The sequence below is a fragment of the Ambystoma mexicanum genome, chromosome 6q (assembly GCF_040938575.1).
Source record: "Ambystoma mexicanum isolate Mex_15411 chromosome 6q, UKY_AmexF1_1, whole genome shotgun sequence".
NCBI lineage: Eukaryota > Metazoa > Chordata > Amphibia > Caudata > Ambystomatidae > Ambystoma > Ambystoma mexicanum.
Window position 1 is genome coordinate 1,248,630,629 of NC_090937.1, and position 19,207 is coordinate 1,248,649,835.

At 48.0% G+C, this 19,207-nt stretch overlaps 1 protein-coding gene across 1 annotated transcript in view; it reads right to left on the minus strand.

Annotated features, from left to right (window-relative positions):
• TBC1D19 (TBC1 domain family member 19) overlaps positions 1 to 19,207 on the minus strand; it is a 2,127,563-nt gene that overhangs the window by 607,656 nt on the left and 1,500,700 nt on the right. The window lies entirely within an intron of this gene.

Below are 19,207 nucleotides of genomic sequence, written 5' to 3' on the forward strand. Positions count from 1 at the left end.
CCACTGGGAGATGGGTGCTTTCCATTAGAATCCTTCACCATGCCACCAAGGGGGAGCCCTTGTAAGACGACTCCAAGCTGGCATGTCAGGGGGGCTGCTGTGGCACCCCGGGTGACTGTCCGGATGGCCCATGCTCTGCTTGGATATGCATTGTCATGGGTAGAAAGTGCTATTTTGGTGAATATAAGGTGAGAAGGGCTATGGGGAGTGTGAGAAACCTGATGGTGCCTCAGTACCTAGTCCCCGCAGATCTGTCATCCAGGTGGCCAGTACAAGGCCATCGCTATTGGATCCAGTTCCTGTGGGTGGACCAGTGAGGGAGGATCACCTGGATGGCGGGCCCTCAGGGAGTAAGAGTGGGACACCGACGGGTGAGACGCGGTATCCCCCTTCTTTCAACACCTTTTCCCAATCCTCTCACGTAGGACATTCAAAAACACTGCCCCCCATCTTCCGACACTAACACCTTCGCACAACATGAAAGACAACAGACTAACACCAGAACCATTTACCTGACATGTCCCAATACAAGGGTCCGGCGAAGTCAAGCAATTGACCAGAATCACACACACCTGACGGCCCTTTCCCTTCCCCACAGTGATAAAGGGTGGAGCACAAGAGCACAGTACGAGCAAGGCAGATGGCACGACGAGACAGCTATCCAGGCCCGGCAGTTCAAGAGGAGGAGAAAGGCGGTGAATATCGAGAGGTTCACAAGTAGAGACACAACCTTGCCCTTTCGATGCACACCTGTGAAATCTCTGCAGAAGGAATTGTAAGACCGAGGACAATAGCCCAAGTGTGTTGCAGCAGATGCTGACGGTACAAGAAGCGTGTCTGCACTGATAAGCAGGAGCAAGGGAAACTCCTGCTACCCTAGTACCGGCCTTGACACAGGATTCAAGGAAAGCCAAGTGGTTCATCACATCCAGTGAGTCGAAGGGGAAAGCCGATAAAATCCGAACTGTGTTAAATGAAACTCGCAAAAGTGGCATATAGAGAAGAGTTCAACGAACTATAAAGTATTAGGGGGAGACCATCTGCAGAGGGACCTGGCACCAGGTGGATGCTAAGTGGAGAGACTCTGGTTGTTCCCATGTTGAGTGAAACTACAGAAACCAGAAGGCCATAGGAGAGCTGCCAAGGCAGATCAAAGTGGTCATACAGAAGGTCTAGCAAAATCCATGTACAGTCGAAAGTCTTTGACCTACAAATTGTTGAGAAAGCAATGGAAGGGAATCCCGCAATGATAGAAAGCAAAAAGGAAGTTTGAAACAGCAAGAGTGAACCCGGCGGAGGGATGTCAGTCAAGAGGGCCAAAGTTTAAAGTCCTAGGAAAAACAGTGTGTTGACAAACGTGAACCCGGTAGAGGGAAGTTAATTGAAAACTGTTTAAAAAGACATTTGAGATTTGTGAATGCTGGGAAAGCCATAGTGACCCCGGCGGAGAGAGGCTGAAAGTAAGGAGGGGTCAGTGCCCGGAAGAGGGGGATCCAGGGGTGAAGAATCCTCTCCCTAAGTGGCACAAGGAAACACACTTTCATTTGTTAAAGGAACTTTTTGTTTTGTTATTTTGGATACATCGGGTCGTCGAAGGCAAGAGATTTTCAAAGGAAACGAGACTTGGCCATCAAGGGACCTGATAGCTGAAACAGTACTGTCATCTCACGCTGGGAGAGCTCCAGAGTGTTCTGTGCTCCAAGATCCCACCATACCCGTGCTTCAAATGTTGGGAAGGGAAACCCAGGCTACCGCCTCCTGACATATTATTTCAGAACACATCTTTCTTGCTCCTGAATATTATCCCACACTCTCTTTGTATTAGTTTTAAGGATTGGCAATAGTTTTGTTTAGTATAGGCCCTTTTATTTGACACAACACCACTAGGACTGCCTTTCTTTTTCATTTGATGGTCGAAGTTTGCTCCCATCTTAGATTTAGGTTTAGATAAGGGTTTTTTCCAACGTGCATACAGTTTAATAAACACCCTTGAACTGTGATTACTTGTGCCTGTCTTTACTGTTGCCACCATGAGTTCCTGACAGCAGAGAAAAGCAGACACATATCCTCGTAGGTGAATGTGTCCCCAAAGCACTCTACTTGTGTCCAGGCATGCTGCCCCTATTGTGTATAACTGAAACTTAAGAAAATGACTTGAAAGGTTGGCTCTAGATGCAGCTCTATTCCGGTCCTTAGGCACAAGCTATGGCAAATAGCTAATACCACTTTTTTTATTGGACTGCCTTTCATGGTTTAAACAAAGCTGAAGAAAATGCCAATTCTCCATCCCATACACCTCTTGCAGTCTACTCTTCAGCTTCAGCACTTGGAAACTGGCTGACAGCAAAGTAAAGTGCTATACAAGCAACCAACATAACATAAAAAGATATGATAGATAAGGTTTCCGCAGCAGGACATCTGTGAGAGGATGAATTCCTACCGGGGCAGATAGGAAATGGCAAACGATCATGGGGTTAGCTGTCCAGTAGATCCAAGTGGCTGACATACTCTAAACTATACAAGATCACTTTACATTAGTCTTTTTACTTGGTTAATAGGTGCAATTAATACGTAACTGGTACTGATTTTATCGACCCTAGAAGGAAGAAACCCCCCAAAGTGTCGGCTGGGATTTGAACGTACTCCCCCACTCTAGGTGAGGCATACTGCAGAACACACCAAAAACTAGCCTGTGTGTTACAAGCTGATCTCTGCCGCAAGTGCTCAAACCACTGAGCCATGATATCTCCCTCTTATAAAATGCAAAGGCTAGCAAACATAGCTTAAATAGAGGGACTATAAGTCCTAGAATGCAAGATTTTCTTTTCATCTTAAACCAGTAGACCTCATGGACATTCATAAACACATGTTTAAAAAGTAGCTTTATTTTGTTAGTTAGTCACTTTCTATCTGTGGGCATTCTTGACCAAATGTGAGGCTTAGGGCATTTAATTTCATTACACATTCTAGTGAGCCTCTTCTGCTGAAGCTTCAATGTTAAAAGGAGCCATACCTCCCCCCTTCACATCTGAAACTAGATGCAAGTGCTAACATTCCACCATAATGCCCCAGTGGCCCAATGGATGATGTGCCTCTGGTCTATAGCGTGTGACTGTCTGATCAATGATATGTGACAGACTAGTGCAGCCTCTGTTTTATTAATCCAACTCTTCATTTGTTCTTTACTTCACTTTAAGCAATTTATATTGCGCACCAGGAGACCAGGAGGCTTAAGGGCGCAGACTTATACCATAGAACATACAGGCATCACAAAGGAGGACACACAAATGCGACACATTGATTGCAGTGTCGGAGCAGAGGGGATCCATATAGCAAAGTCAGCTAAGCAAATATTATCTAAACAAGAGCCTTTCTTTCGCAGTTGCTCAGTGGATACCAGAGTTCTGATGGATGTCTGGGGTAGGGCGTTCCATGCCTTTGGAGCAGCAAGATAGAAAGCTCCTTTCATGGCCTGTGTCAGCTTATGAGCTGGTATTACCAGGTCATTGGTATGATTGGGATGATCAGACCTCAGGGATCTTGCACATGATTTGTTGATCAGCCGTACCCTCAAGTATAATGGGTAACCAGTGCAGGCTATGCCTTGCATCAGAGACGTGATCTCGCGTTTTTAGGCCAGAAATCACCATGACATTATTTTGTATGGTTTGTAATCATGCACATTCAAATTTCACTATGCCCACAAAAAGCCTGCTGCATCAGTGATCTATTTATAATCTGCAATAGCCCTGCCTAAGGCCTCACAATTTACACGTGATACGTAGTGGCGAATCTGTGCGAGCAATTTAATATAGTACACCGTGAAAGAGGCTAGGCTGCTGACCTGGGCTTTAATATTCTAATTCTGACCCAGATATACAGCAAGCGTCTCTTGTTTGTGTGTGTGTTTTAATACTACAACCTGCCACCTTAAAATACTTATATTCCATACTCAGTTTCCGTATTTTGTTTTCGGTGCCACTACCATCAGTTCTGTTTTTTCTCTCAATCATTTTCACCATTGCAAAAAAAAATACAATTTTTTTAAATACAGATTTTACTTTAGCATTTGCTGTAGTGCAGCGGGACTGGCGGTCTTCAGCTCTGACACCCAGATAAGGGGCTGGTGGGGGATACATTATCATTTACCCCTCCTCTAAGGAATGTGGGGGGGATAAATCCCTTTAGCCATTCCTGAGCCCCCACATCACTCCGCCCATAACCAGTTGCTTAAATGGTGCCATGGGGTTGTTTTACACAGGACGGGCCATGTTCATCTAAGCCCCCACCGCTGATCACCGTTGGGCCAGCAAGGACGGGCTCCTGACTGCGACATGCTGGCCCCAGAGGAATCAAGAAAAGGGCTAAGGATTAAGAACAGGTACGTGCTTCGCACTGGTCTTACACTCAAGTGGTACCCCACGCACAGGATCCACAAAACCAACAGAAAGATGCAGGACCCCAGCTCCCCCAGAGCGTCCATCCCATGCTTACTTTCATGGCATTTAACCAGTTGGCCTTGACCCTGGCTCCACTTGAAATCATCTCCCAACAGCACCACAGAGCGTAGCAGCGCTGCACGCTCTCAGCCTGGCAGACAGCCGGGGTGAACCTTAGCCACCAAGTCTGGGATTCCTATTTCTGACCCAATTTATCACGTTCAGGAACAGCTCGCAATACATCCCGTGTCTACCGTCAATGCACGCTTTTAGTTTGAGCTATTAGTTGTTGCCTATAAGCAGACACTATTGCATTAGAATACAGCTAGGGATAAAATGGCACACGAGGAGGGACATAAAACGTGTTGTTTAGTTATTTACCCATTTACTGAGTTCCCATGGCCATGTTAATCCCTATGACCATTCCAACTGACTTGCAGCTCCTCACTGCCCAAAACATGTCCTCCCGGGTTCTCTTTGAGATGGCTTTACCAAACCTCACCATCAAACGTTGTGCTCGAAGTGCCTGCCAGTGTTATTTCAAAGCATGACTTAAGTGGCGCTGTAAACGGACTTTTGGTGTAATAAGCATGTCTTAACCAAGTCTGCCTTCAGCCACTAGCTTTATGAGCACTAAGCACCTCACTGATGTTCAGCAAAAAGCGAGCACTGGAAAGACCACCAGGTTTGGCTTGTGAATAAGTATTAGGGCATTTGCCAGCCACTGCTATTATATGCCCAGGTACTTGTACCTTTTTCCAGCTGCTACTATCAATGTCCAGTTAACACCACTATGGCAGTGCTTGGCAAATGCCTTTCCCATGCCTATACAAAATCCCAAACTGTTGCCATTACCAATGTTATGTTATCTACTCTTGTACCACGCACTGCTGCCACTTGTGTGGACTCTTGGCCCGCTATTTGCTTGTTTAACCTGGCCGGACACTCGTCTGCTCATCTCAGCAGCTCTTGACAATGCCCTGCACCCTCTGAGTGCCACAAAGGGGGTGCTTTCGTGCGGTTGGCCCACATCATGTCCTTGACTAGGTAATGAGGCCCCCATGCAGAGGGACAAGAGCAAGAACAAGGATGCCCTGCCACACTTCTCTCCAGAAACATTCATCCCTGTATTGCGAGGGGTGGCGGATGGGAGAGGAGTCGCTTCAGTACTTCCAGCTAATAATGTTTGATTACCTTGCCTTCACAAATGGCACAGCCCCATTGTGTTTCCCTCACACACTCACACAGTAGGGGTAGGAGCCGAACATGGCACGTGACACGTGTCGCTGCATTTCACTACTACAAGTGCCACGTGTCACTGGCAGGTGGCACATCACATGCCATGCCAAACAATATCATAATTGATCCAAAAATACTCAGATGTCCATGTCACTACACGCCAAACTATGTTATAAAAAAAAAAAAAATGATGTGCTGGTCTTTGTCGGGAGTCGATCCGAAGTGTTTCGGAACTCGTGCCTACCTCCTTAACCACTAAGCCACCACGGAATCATAGGCATGTGGCCTTCAATTTCTTTAAAACCGATCTCTGTTGTGCACTTTCATGTACTTCAACATTAGTGACTTTTCTGTTTTCAGTCAAATATTAAAACAAACTACAGTGTGATTCGGAACCTTTACATGAAAGAAACAGTTTACTTTGAAGTATTTGAACGTTATGCTTTTTTCAATAATACTAGATTTAAATAACAGTTTTATACAAAAACTGTTACCGTACAATGCTTAAAATGTCAATGGACATTATGTGTCCAGCTAGAACGAATTTCTGTCGTTGGGGATAGCTGCATTTGTATGGCGAATGTGTTGTGTGATATGTTTTACGAGGTGTGTTGTGGCAGATGCGTTTTCGTGGGTGGCCTTGTCATCGTTTATTTTCCATGAGTATGGAGTGTGATACGTACCGTGTAGTCTGGCTGGTTTCTTGGTTTCGTAGATGTAGCGTGTATTCAGTCCTGTTGTCTGCTGGAGTTTATTTTCTCCGGTCTCAGTACATTTCTATTTGCAGGTACGTTGCTGCCCGGCCTACCTGAGGGGTGGTTGAATAACTCAATGTCAGGCATGGGATTGGTGCATGATTGCACTTTTCGGTTGGGTTGGTAATGGAGTAGTTTCTGTTGGAGGTATTCTGGGCCTGTCTTGTGGAGGGCATGGTGGCTGATGCGCATGGCTTTGAAAGGGGCCCTTTGCCCGAAAGGGAGCCAGTGGAGGACAAGATGGGCGGGTGTAAAGTGATCTCTGGGGCAATGGTCTAGGAAGAGCCTAGTGTAGGAAAGTGAGAGGTTGATTCCTTAGGGTCCATCTCCCTTGTTCTTCTTTTTCTCAGAAGTCTATCGTTCTTGGTAGAGGTAAGGTCTGTCACAAGGAGTAGCCACTATCCCTATCTGCTGAATTCAACCAAGGCAATGGACTCACTCCCTAGAACACACAAAAGGGGGAAAAAACCTCCAGGCACCAAAAAAGAAACAGCTGGTTTTCTTATACAGGTTGGATGTATAAGGATGGAAACACACAACATATGATCCAATATCCAAGGACGACGTAATATAGCTAGTAGGAAACAGACAGTGGAACCAGTGTCCAAATAAGACAGAGGACTGGTAAGTAACACGGATACAGAGGACAAAAGGAATGAAAATGGCTGAATACAGATGGAATTCCAAATTAGAAGACTGAAAGGTAGCACAAGTTCACAAGGAGGTAGTGACAAAACAAGTCCGCCAGTAAGCAAATCAATAGACAAAGGAGTATCAGGAAGCAGGAACAGAAGAGCATAAGTAAGAAATGAAAGGCTAGGAGGAGCGCTCGGAGAGTGAAGAGGAAAGCAAGGAAAACAGTGCCTTACTGAAAAGGAGAATGAGGGTTGCAACGCGCCGCGGATGCAGAGCAAAATGTTGAAATGGAGTTGGTGGAGGCCATCTTGGAGAAAGGCTAGAGCGGCACTGACATTCCGGGAAGGCGTGGCGGCACATCAATGACGGCTGGTTGCTCTCCTCCACTGGTGCCAGAACAGAGCAGCCATGACAGTATACCCACTCTTATACCTAGATGCACCAAGCTTTCCGGGATGAAGTCGATGGCATTGCCTGACAAGACGAGGTGCCTTGACATTAGTACTTGGTTCCCAGGAGTCTTCTGATTGCGGATAGCTCTTCCAGCTCACCAAATACTGTAGAGAACATCTGTGATATGAAGAATCACAGATGTGAGAAACTTCATATACCTCAGCTCCAGGAACTATGTAGGTACCATCAGTCTTCTGTCTGGAATGGGGGTCTGAAACCCAAGTACGTAACAGCAAAGCATGAAACACAGGATGTAATGTGCCCAAAGGTTCCTAGTGATAGTTTCGACAGTCAAAGTTTCGAATGCCAAAAGTTCTGACACATAAGTGTCGAAAAAAAAAGTTTCACTTTTTTTATGGGGGGGTCCCACCAAACCCCTGTTTTTTTTAAACACTTATTTTACAATACGAAATTGAAAGAAACCCTTTAATATAAAAACATACATTAAAAACTTTTTTTGGCACTTTTGTGTCAGAACTTTTGACATTCGAAACTATTGTTTCGAAACTTTGACTGGACACCTACCCAAAGACTCTGGCAACCGAAGATGAAATGCCACAGGGTTGATCGTAGTCCTTATCATGAAAGAGCCTATGCAGCAAGGAGATAGCTTAGAAGGGTGTACCCATCTTGGTAGTGATTTAGTGGATACCCAAACTCTAGATCCAACATCCCATTCTGGGGTATCAAGTCTATGTTTGTCTGCATGTAAATTCGCTCTCCTCTTACTGTCTTCAAGACATTGTTGAGCAGATTTGTGAGCATTGGAGATGGTCAACAACATGTGACATATAGATGTGATCTTGGTAGAAGGATAAACACTGATGGGTAAGGATCGAGGGTGAAATTCATAAGTACAGAAGAAGGGACTCAATCTTGTGGAAGAGTGGACAGCATTGGTGTAGGAGAATTCAGCTGTGGGAAGCAGCTCCACCCAATCATCTTGTTGAGCATTGATGAAGTACTGAAGATACTGCTCCATAGAGGCATTACGTCTCTCATTCTGTCCGTCAGTTTGTGGGTGATACCCAGAGGATAAAGCCCTTCTTATGCCCAAGAGCCTACAAAGGAAAACCGCAAAATGCAGAAGTGTATTGTGATCCACGATCAGAAATGATACTTTCAGGTAGACCGTGCAACCTGAAGATGTCATGAAGAAAGATGCTGGCCATTTCAGTGGTGACAGGTATTCCAGGTTGGGGCATGAAATGGGCCGGTTTAGAGAACAAATCGAAGGTAACCATGATTACAGTACACCCTTGCAAAGGTGGCAAATCTACAATGAAATCAGTGGATAAATGGTTCCGTGGTCGGAGAAGGTACTGGAGCTTGCTCTAATAAGCCCATTGGCCTCCTCGTGCTATACTTACGTTAAGCACACACAGGGCAGGAGGAAATGAATGTCTTAACTTCTCTATGGACGTTTGGCCACCAAAATTGTCCTCAAACAAGATCCAAAGTTCTAACAAATCATCTATGTCCAGCAGACTTATTGTCATTGCACCAATTAAGAATTTGTTCTTGCAAAGATGCCTTCGGAATCACAAGACACCCCTGGTAAAACAGCAAGCCTTCTTTCTTATTCGAACAACCATTTGTGAAGCCTGAATGTTACAAAAGAAGAATCACAGGTGGCTTCCTTGATTTCTTGTAGAAAAGATGATTTTAAGTATACCAATTGGTTTTGATGAAACATAGATTTCCTATGTTTAGGAACCGTTAAGTCCTGATCTTGATATCGGGACAGTGTGTCCGCAATGATATTTTGGGTCCCTGGCTCATAGGTTAAGGTGAAATGGAACTGTGGAAATAATGAGCCCATCTAGCTTGTCAGGGATTGACACATTCCATTTGTTGTAGGACTCGAAGATTTCTGTGATCAGTTTGACTTCAAACACATTCTTAGCCCCCTGTAACATGACGCCACTTTTCGCAAGCCAGTTTAATGGCCAACATTACCTTTTTGATGACCGAGTAATTACACTCGCTGGTAGATAGGGTCTTGTTAAGACGGGTTTCTGAACTCTGACCTGGTGGCCAGAGGTTCAGAAGGCCAGCCTAGTTTCTTGGAACAGGGTAACCTTCTGGACAAACCAGACCAATTAATGTAGCTTGGCGGCAGTCAAGACTAGGTCTCAGGAGGGGTGAGGGTGACTGAAAGACCTCAATGAGCACACAGAATAAAGAACACTTCCAAATCACTCCCAGTCACGTGTATATATATCAAAAATACAAATACATTTATTTCCAAGGCCTTTGCAATTCAACACACAGTAAGAAAATTACAGCAACACTATTTAGCCAATAGAATCCTATCTATACACATATATACAAGACCAATGGGGTCTAAATGATGAGTGCACCAAATGGGTCCACAACTAAACAGGTAAGGAAGCAGGCAGTGCAAATAGTCTTTAGGCCTTCTGCATCAAACACAGTCCTAACTGAAAGGCAGTCCAATTCCTAAGATAAGGGGAGCCTAATGCTCAAATGTACTTGCGAAGCTGCCACACGCAGTAGTTCAAATGGGCAAAAGCAGGGTCTTTCGTAGGGGCTGTAGTAGCTCAGGAAGGTAGGTGAGGCGATTCAGAATAGGTTCCCACTATTTGAGGAGGGCATCCACTTGTGGGCAGAGTTGATTCCAAGAGTTGGGAATAGTTTGCTAGTTCGCACTAGCAGTGGAAAGGAGAGGGTCCTGAGGGGCAACTTGTGCGTAAAAATTGATGGATGCGCTAGGGGACACCGGTTAGGGTTGCAATTACTCATGACCCCCTGGCACACTCCGGACCAAACTTCGGCTGTCAAGTCCACTTCGATAGCAGGATCAAATGCAGCAATCTCACGTCTCTGCGGCTTTCAGCGACGAAGAGACAACGTTGATTCCCCTATGGGACAGTGGCGATTTCTCCGCTCCTGCTGGATGGATCAGGCCAGTTCCACTGTAGCAAGCTTCAGGGCACAGAGGATCACAGCTGCAATGAACTTGCAAAGTTCGGCACCACGGCTGGGCGACACGGTAACCGCGTATACTCCGGTTTGTGCACACACACTTTACTCCAGACCTCTGAACGCCAGGTATACAAAATTTGGTGTGAGGGTGCCGTGAACACAGAGCTTGCGATGTATCAAGTTTCAAGGGCCTCCTTGAACCGGTGGCGGTATCATGGCAAAGCTCCTGCGCAAGCTGGTCAGCCCACTGGTTGGCCCATGGACACTTCCAAAAAAGGCATACCTGCATGATTTGATGAAAGTGCAGAGAATAGAAGGTCCCTCCATTCCAATAGGTCAAAGTATGTTTGCATACCTTCTTGGACGACCAGATGCAGAGGGGTCCCACAGGACGACAGCAGATTCATGATGCCAAACCTTCCAGTGGGTCACCAGCGGTTCCTCGACTCGGCTTCTTAGTTTCAGGATACTTGAATCCTATCCTTCTTTAAGTGAGAACTCCAGAGATCGACATGGTATGGGTGTTTGGAGCCTTCTCTTATACAAAATCTCCTTCGCGTCAAAACAAAGAGGACCCAATGGGAAATCTGCTCACATACAGCCATATCATACATGGACCAATCATGGACCACGGTGGTCCCAGGCATTCACAGACCACCAGACTCTCTGGCACTCAAGATGTGAATTGGAACCAGACGTTCCAACCTACATTCTGGGGGTGCACACACAAGAAATGCAGAAGACCGCGAAAGCTTGGCGTTTTGCAGGAAAATGCATGCCCAAATAAGGACTGACCCTGGTCGGCTCGACCTAGGGAAGGTGAAGGGGCAAGATGGCCAAAGGACAGGACAAAGAACCTTGTGGCATGGCCATTTTGGTGCCAGGCCACCTACCCGTGCCAAACGTGGTAATCACGGTTTACCTGGCAAGAAAGGGTTAAACATATGTGAAATGATAAGCTGCCACCAGCCCTGTCCAAGGGACATCTACACTTCTCCTAAAAAATCCTTCGAGAGTACCTCGGGCCTTTGGAAAAGAATACTAGACCGAAGTGCACTGTACTATAAGGTACATTGTACACTTGTTACATGTTGCAGAAAAGTTGCAACATGGACAAGGACTAAGGGAAACAAAGTCTCCCAGTACTGACTGTCTTTAAGGGCATGTTAGTTTTCCCATAAGAAGTGAGCGAAAAGCCCAGAGGAGTGCAGCAGAAGCTGTGCTCCTCTGATAAAGTCAGACTATGGTGTTTAAACAAAGCAAAAAGTTGGGGGGGTACACAACTGGAGGGAAAATTACACATTAAATGGAAATCTTTCCTAACAAGTCTTGGATACATATGCTATGGGAGGCTCCAGTCCTTCCACTTCTTATTTAAGTTCTACTCCAATAGCCTTATCAGAGGCATCAGCTTCGATGATAAACGGTAGGTCCTGGTTCGGCTGTAACAGATTGGGAGCTGTACAGAATGACTTCTTAAAATGTTGGAAGGCTTCTTCTTCTGTGACATCCCAACCAAAAGGTACATTCTTCTTAAGGAGTGCATTAATGGGAAGCACTAACTCTGGAAATCCTTGTATGAACTTGCAATAGAAGCTCCCTAGACCGAGGAATCGTTGGATTTCTTTCAGAGACGAAGGTGCAGGCCACTTGAGGATAGCCAATACTTTTCTGTGATCCATCTCAATTCCTTGATCGGTGGGTATAAAGCCTAAATAGGGTACTGTTGACACTCAAAACAGACATTTCAGGGATGTGCTGTTGCGCAGCTGATAAACATGGCGGCTTAGCGTTAAGCTCCGCAACACAGTGGAAACATATAGCAGTAAGGTGGCGGATAAACACTCAGGGCCTCATCACGAGTTGGGCTGTTGCCCTTAAATGCGGTGGTAACGGTATTACAGCTGCATTTAAGGGCTGGCCCTATCACGAGTTGGGCGCTAAATGGGCTGTTTTACCTTCAGCCTTTTTCTGGAGGTGAAAATCCCCTGTTTTCGGCTGTATTACCGCCGGCTGTATTAGCCCACATAATTTTCGCTGAAAATACCCCATTGAATCCAATGGACCCAATGGGGAATGGGGATTTACCGTTAACACCCAACTCGTGATCCGGCGGTAATACAGCCGGACCGGTCGGTGCTAGGGCTATTACAGTCGGCGGTATTACAGCCAGGAATACAGCCCAACTCGTGATGAGGCCCTCAGAAACTGCTAGCAGCTCTGGCTACCCGCTCCTAAAACACTGCGGGATAACTTGGCGACGTTTCACATTCTGAGTAATCCGCACTGCTGAACCCCAGCTAAGTGCACGGCGGGGCCGCCTTGGTGGGGGAGGGGGGGACTCCATCAAGATGCAAGGCTCACCCGACACAGCTCGACCCCTACCCGAATGCAACCTGCAGCCTGCCCACTCCCTGCAGAGTGACCCACAACTGCTGCAGTCGTCTCCTGCAGTGGGGGGAGGGGGAAGACCACCCGAGCCCTACGTGCCTCAACTTCGAAGCCCTTGATCGGCTGAGGCCTGCTGGTAGGACTAGACTGAGTGACCTCTGCTGAGCACACCGCCTCCGCACCTTGCACACCCGTGGCCTGCTCTAGCTCAGCCCGACTGGGGGATCTTGACGGCTGCCCCTGGAGCGAGGAGCAGGCACCTCCGGCGAGGACTCTTTGATCGGACTGCCTAGGGGGCCTGCCTTACAGCCTCTCCCCCTGAGCACCCTGCCGCATCCTCCCCAACACCATACGAGCTGCGAACCCCCGCGAGATCCTGCAGCTCCTCTCTCGCGGATCTGTTTGAGTGCAGCAACCTCCATCGGCCAACGTGGGATTAATGCCCTGCCTGCGCAAGGGTCCCCGGCGCGCAGAGGGCTCACTGCCGCTGTCTTCTCACCCTTCAACTACTACTACTGCCCAGCACTGAGAGCCTCCGGACACTTGCATAATAAGGGGCATGGGGTGTGACCCCCTTCACACATGGCACTGGCACTGCAAACAACTGCCATGAGATCGGAGGAATGCCCTCACACTCAAACGGCACCCTGCGCCACCGAGGCCTCACAGAGCTAAGCCATCAAAGGGAGCCCTGGGGGACAAACACCCCGCTGCACTGCTACTGGATACTCGACCTGACTCCTGCTCCTTGAACGCTGCATGAGGTGAGCCCCCCTTACCTCCATTCTCAACCCCTACACACTATACTGACACCCACCCGGCCGCACGTGAGTGGCATAAACCTACGCCCCCCCCTCCTCCCTCTGCCAGAACAGGGGCACCCTCCATAACACTCCTCACCAGCCTACACAGTCCTCCCCATTAAGGGACCGCCTGCCTGCGCAACAGAGGTCCCTGAACCCCAGGCCACAGCTCAACTTAGTGAAGTAGAGCCCGAAAGTTTGTACGCTCCTCAGTGTCGCAGCACGGAGGATCCTACTGGGCAACCACCTCAACCTTGTGTAAGGCTGTACACCAAACACACTCAGACTACACCAGCTGCAGGCAAGTGAAAGTACCCCATACAACGCATACGCCTCAACCCACAGCGCTGCACCATACACACTGGCAAGCAACCTTGCATGCCGCTCAACTGTGCTAACACTTAGCGCATGTAACCACCACCTCACAGTATTGATCACCACCGCTGCACCGCCTTCCACGTTTGCCAGACCAGGATATTACCCCAGAGGACCATAAATGACCCGCTAAAAGAATGACGAGGCGCTACAGTGGCACTGGGGCCCCACCCTCACCCCAATATAGTGGAGCAAGCTGGATCAGCGCCAAACAGATACAACCTCCAGGCGAGACATCTCATTCACACCCAGCAATTGTCGCCCATCTCCCTGAATCAGGAAATCATCAGATCCACTCGTGGGCCTCCACATTACCGACCCCTCGCCAAGAGGGATTCGATGCAATAGCCCGGGTGAACGCATTGGGTCACCGTCTGGGCTCCTGGCTCCAGCCAGCACAGATCCCTCTCACAATACCTAACCAAGAACTTGCAAAGCCCCCGTGGACACTGGACGTCCGCATAGGTGGCCCACTGATTGTCGGTGGGGGCCTCCAGAATCGCTCTGCAACCACTGCTCAGCAAGCCACAGCTCTAACTCCAGAGCTTTCCCAACCCCCACCTAAAAGGAGCTGATCCCCCCACTGCAACCCAGTGAGGAGCTGCCAAACTGGAACACTTACAGCGGTGGACTGCAGGGCAATAAGATTTTGTCCCTCAAGGCCCTCCCCCACACTAAGGAGGAGATTCAGCTACCCACACTTTAATTACCGCACCATCCTACAACCATCGCATAATACCCTGCAGTACTTTCTACCGGCTCTGCCGACCTTCAACCAGGTGGTGCACCTCCCCCGGCAGCAACATCCCACACTCCCCCCCAACCGTGACTTTCACCATGACAGGCCAAGTGCTGATCAAACATAATCCACACAGGGGTAGCGGCAAGCTCAGATCACTGTTCCCCAACTGGTCTGTTACTCTCGGTCATGATCAAAGGCGCCGGGGGCAAGAAAGCAGGCGCAATGGACAAATATGCAAAGGCAAACCCCCGCAGCGACCCTGGTCAAAATCGCCAACCATCACCCAGCCAGACTGCTCCGCCTCCACAACCCCCGATGATACCAGAACTTACGGGAATGATGGAGGCCGTGGCAAAAGGGTTCGCTGCCGTGAATGAAAAACACAATGGCATTAATGCTAGCGTGGCCTCAATGCGTTCCCAGTTGGCACATGAAGGAGCCCGGATAAACAAAGCTGTGGACAGGATTGGCACTAATGAGGACAACATCTGTGCTTTGCAAGACACGGTAACCATCCTCTACAAAGATATGAAACAGGTCAAAACCAAGTGTGATGATCTTGAGTTGCGCTCCCGGAGAAATAATATCAGTATAATGGGAGTCCCGGAAGATGTATTGATTGGTAACATGGAGCTAGCAGTCGAGAATATCCTTAAGGACCTTCTGGACCAGCCCGCCCTCTCACCATTCTTCGCCGTTGAACGGGCGTACCGTGCTTTATCACCCAAGCCGAAACCAGGCAACTTCCCCAGACCCATAATAGCCAAAATGTTTATCTACTGAGAAAGAAATGCCCTTTTTCAACTGGCCCGGGAAAAGAAGGAACTAAGACTGGGGTCTCATACCATCTGACTATTCCCGGATATCTCCATCCCCGTGCAGCTAGAGAGACGCCAATTCATCAAAGTCAAGAAAATGTTGCGGGAGAGAAACATACAGTATACCATGTTGTTTCCTGCGTGCCTCAAACTTCAATTCCGAGGCAAGCTGTACTTTTTCACTGTCCCTTCCGAAGCAATTAAATTTATCGAAGCACAGATTACGCTGGCTGGTCCCTCTCCCCATCCAGCAGACTGATCCTCCCCAACCTCCTGGGATTCTGTTACTTAAATTTAATGTTTTCCGTTTATTAAAAAAGATGTGCAGATCGTAACCCACTATTAGTTACGCCACCCATATATTACTCATGTTTATGATACGCTGTCCTCTTATGGATGACCAATGTGCAGTAACAGCGCTCCCACTAGCAGTTGTTTGAATGACTGTGTTACCCTCAATCCTGTGGCCCCATTGGTATTGGGAGTTGGTTGAAGTCCGTGAGGGGGAATGAGGGAGGGGTGAGAAATTTCATCATGGGGGTTGAACTAGCCCCCACCAGCATACTATGCGCCGGTTGCGCAAATTGGTCCCAAAGCACTGGTTTCGCATCGTTAGTATTTAGGCGGTAGGAAACTGGTAAAAGCCTGGTGACAAGGCTCAGAGGCACACAAGAAGTGCACAATTCAGTCAGATGTATAAAAGTCACAGACAAGGATTACCATGACCCTTTCATACAGCAATGGCACAACAGGTGAAGATACTAAGTTGGAACATCTGGTGTTAGGGTAACTTCAGCAAATCACAGAAAATGATATCTTACGCCCACAGAAAGAAAGCCAATATTTTATTTCTACAAGAAATGCATGCCAAATCTGCCACCTGTCGGAATATAGCCACGACCTGGGAAACAGATATTATACCTCATTCTCTACACCCAATCCAGGGGCGTCACGGTAATCATTCACAAAGCTTTGAAATTCTGTAAAGCTCACCTGATATCCACGAGGACGCCACTCAGCCTGACTGCACCACTTGCGATCTCGAAACCCTCCCTTGGAATCTATTCGGCCGAAGATCGGGCCTGAAATACAGGCATTTTGGGTTTAATCTTACTGTCTCTTGTTGCTTGGATCCCACCTCCTTTGTGGACCCAACTTTCCCCTTAGCTCTCACCTCACATTGCTTTCTTGTATGATGCTCTCTCCATCCTGCTTCTCTGTGCAAGGGTGCATTGTTGGTGTGGGCGCGCCGCAACCTAGTTGCTTCACTGGTGCGGGCCCTAAGAGTCCAGACCAGCTGTGACTCCAGTCAGTCAAGGTAAGTTTGCTGGTTTTTGCAGTTTTTCCTTTTCTTTCCAGTTGCCCCAATTAATGTCTCTCCTTCTTCCTCTAGGTGCAGGAAGAGCTCTTTAGTGATGTCGTGCTGCTTGGGGCTAAGCACATGATGGTAAGTGAAAGCGCGATGCGCGGCGCTATCTGCTTTTTCTTCTGCTGACCTGTCTTTCTCCCGTTCTTGCAGGCTGCTGCAATGTCCCACAATGGATGCTGAAAACAGTGAGCGGTGAGTAATGCGTAGCACGTTCTTGACTTTTCGTGTGCTAATCTGTGTTTCTTCTCTTTTGCAGGTCGTTGTTATGGCCCTGAGTAGATGTTGACCAAGAGTGACTCGAAACCAGGTAAGCGTGCGATTGCATTAGCTATTTTCAGAATTGGAATGTAATCCCTTACTAATGTTGTTTCGTTCTCTTCTTCTCAGGTTGCGGCTTTTTCCGAAGATCTAGGGGACGTAGCCGAGATGCTGTGTTCACTGGACCAAAAGAGCGATGGATGGTGAGCAGGATTCACTCACAGGTAGGTGTTATACTGATGGTGTTCTTGTTCTTTCAGGTACACGGCTCCGGAGGCAGGCGAAGATCATAGAAGAACGTGGTGAGCATCACGTGCAGAGCTCAGAGTAACACGAAGCGTGTTTCTCTGCTTGGGCGTGGCTTATATAGCCCCTAGGTATCCCAGGTATTCCTAGGCCTGACCACACCTAAAACACTAGACCACATAGCACGGTTCATTGAACTGAGCTATGCAGAGGCATCCATATTGTACAGAAGTCCATTGCCAAGTCCAGTTCTCAAGTCTTCCTCACTTTATATATGAGCCTGGCGCCAAAGGCGCCAGGACTGACTCCAGGAGAGTCTTGGATGAGATGGCAAGGCCTTTAAGGCCGTGATGGAGGGTCGTAGATGAGCCCTAATGCCTTGCCTATTACGGCCAGGGGCAGGGGTCATGACCAATTCTCGATGAAACATACACACGTAGATCCAGAAGGGAGGTTTCTGATAATCCACGGCATCTTAGAAGGCCAAGAACTCGTCCTCATAAACACTTACTGCCATAACACAGACTCCACGGAATTGTTCGATCGGTTGCAAGACACCCTCTCTGGGTATCAAGGGCTAATCTTATCCTTGACCGCACACTCGACAGATCCAATACAGACCCTCGCCCGCAGACCCGGGCGGCTCGCCAACTACTTTTCGTCATTCAGACTCACAAACTTAGGGACGCCTGGCACACTACACATCCCCTATCCAGGGAATACACATTCTACTCCTCTCCATGCGATATGTCGTCCCATATAGATCTCTTCCTCATCTCCAGCTCATTGATTGGTAAAGTGCTAGAGGCAGACATCGGCTCTTGCACCATCTCCGATCGCTCCCCGGTCTCACTAACCCTGAGACTTAAAACAGCTCCCTCTAGCTGCTCCTTGAGATTTAAATCTTCAGCTCTGCAGGATGTGGTCTTTAGGGCAGACATTAAATCCGATATTGACACTTTCTTTGACACCAACGCCCCGGGCAACACCTCTCATAGCACTAGATGGCAGGCCTTCAAAGTATACATAAGAGGCATGGCAATCCGGACTGCTTGGATGCATCCAGAGAGACCTAGACACTACCGAGAGGGCACTCAAAGACCTCGAACAAGAACACTCTAGAACCTCCAACCCCACTTTGCTCGCCAGAATCTGCTCTGAACTGGATACATTTGAGAGCCTCGCCCTTCGCAAAACCCAATACTTCACTCTCCCAATCGCAGCGAAGAAATATGGGGAAGGCGATCGACCCGGTAGACCACTGGCAAGGGTGGTACGCCCAAGTGGACTCAATCTTAGATATCCATGGTAACAATAAGTGGGCTGACTCGGACGTGGTTGAGGTATTCCGCTCCTTTTACCACACGTTATATACAGCACCAAAACCAAGTGATGAACCAGCTATCCGCACATTTCTCCAATCCATCCCATTATCCTACCTCAGCGATCAAACCAGAACTGAACTGGAACAGCCGATTGCTCTACACGAAATTGTGGCGGCCATATCTGCCCTCGCCAAAAGCAAAGCCCCGGCAGAGGCAATGGCGGAATTTGACAGAATACTCCACTGCCACTGCGGGATCCGCTTCAGTGACCTCATATTGTGGACGTACTGGTCGGGGCAATTCGATTGTCCTGGGGTCTGTTAGTCGAGGGGGCACGTCTCCGTCCCCCCTGATCGAGTTTTGGCTGGTGGCAGTGGATACTACTTTTTATATTCGACCGTGAATATAT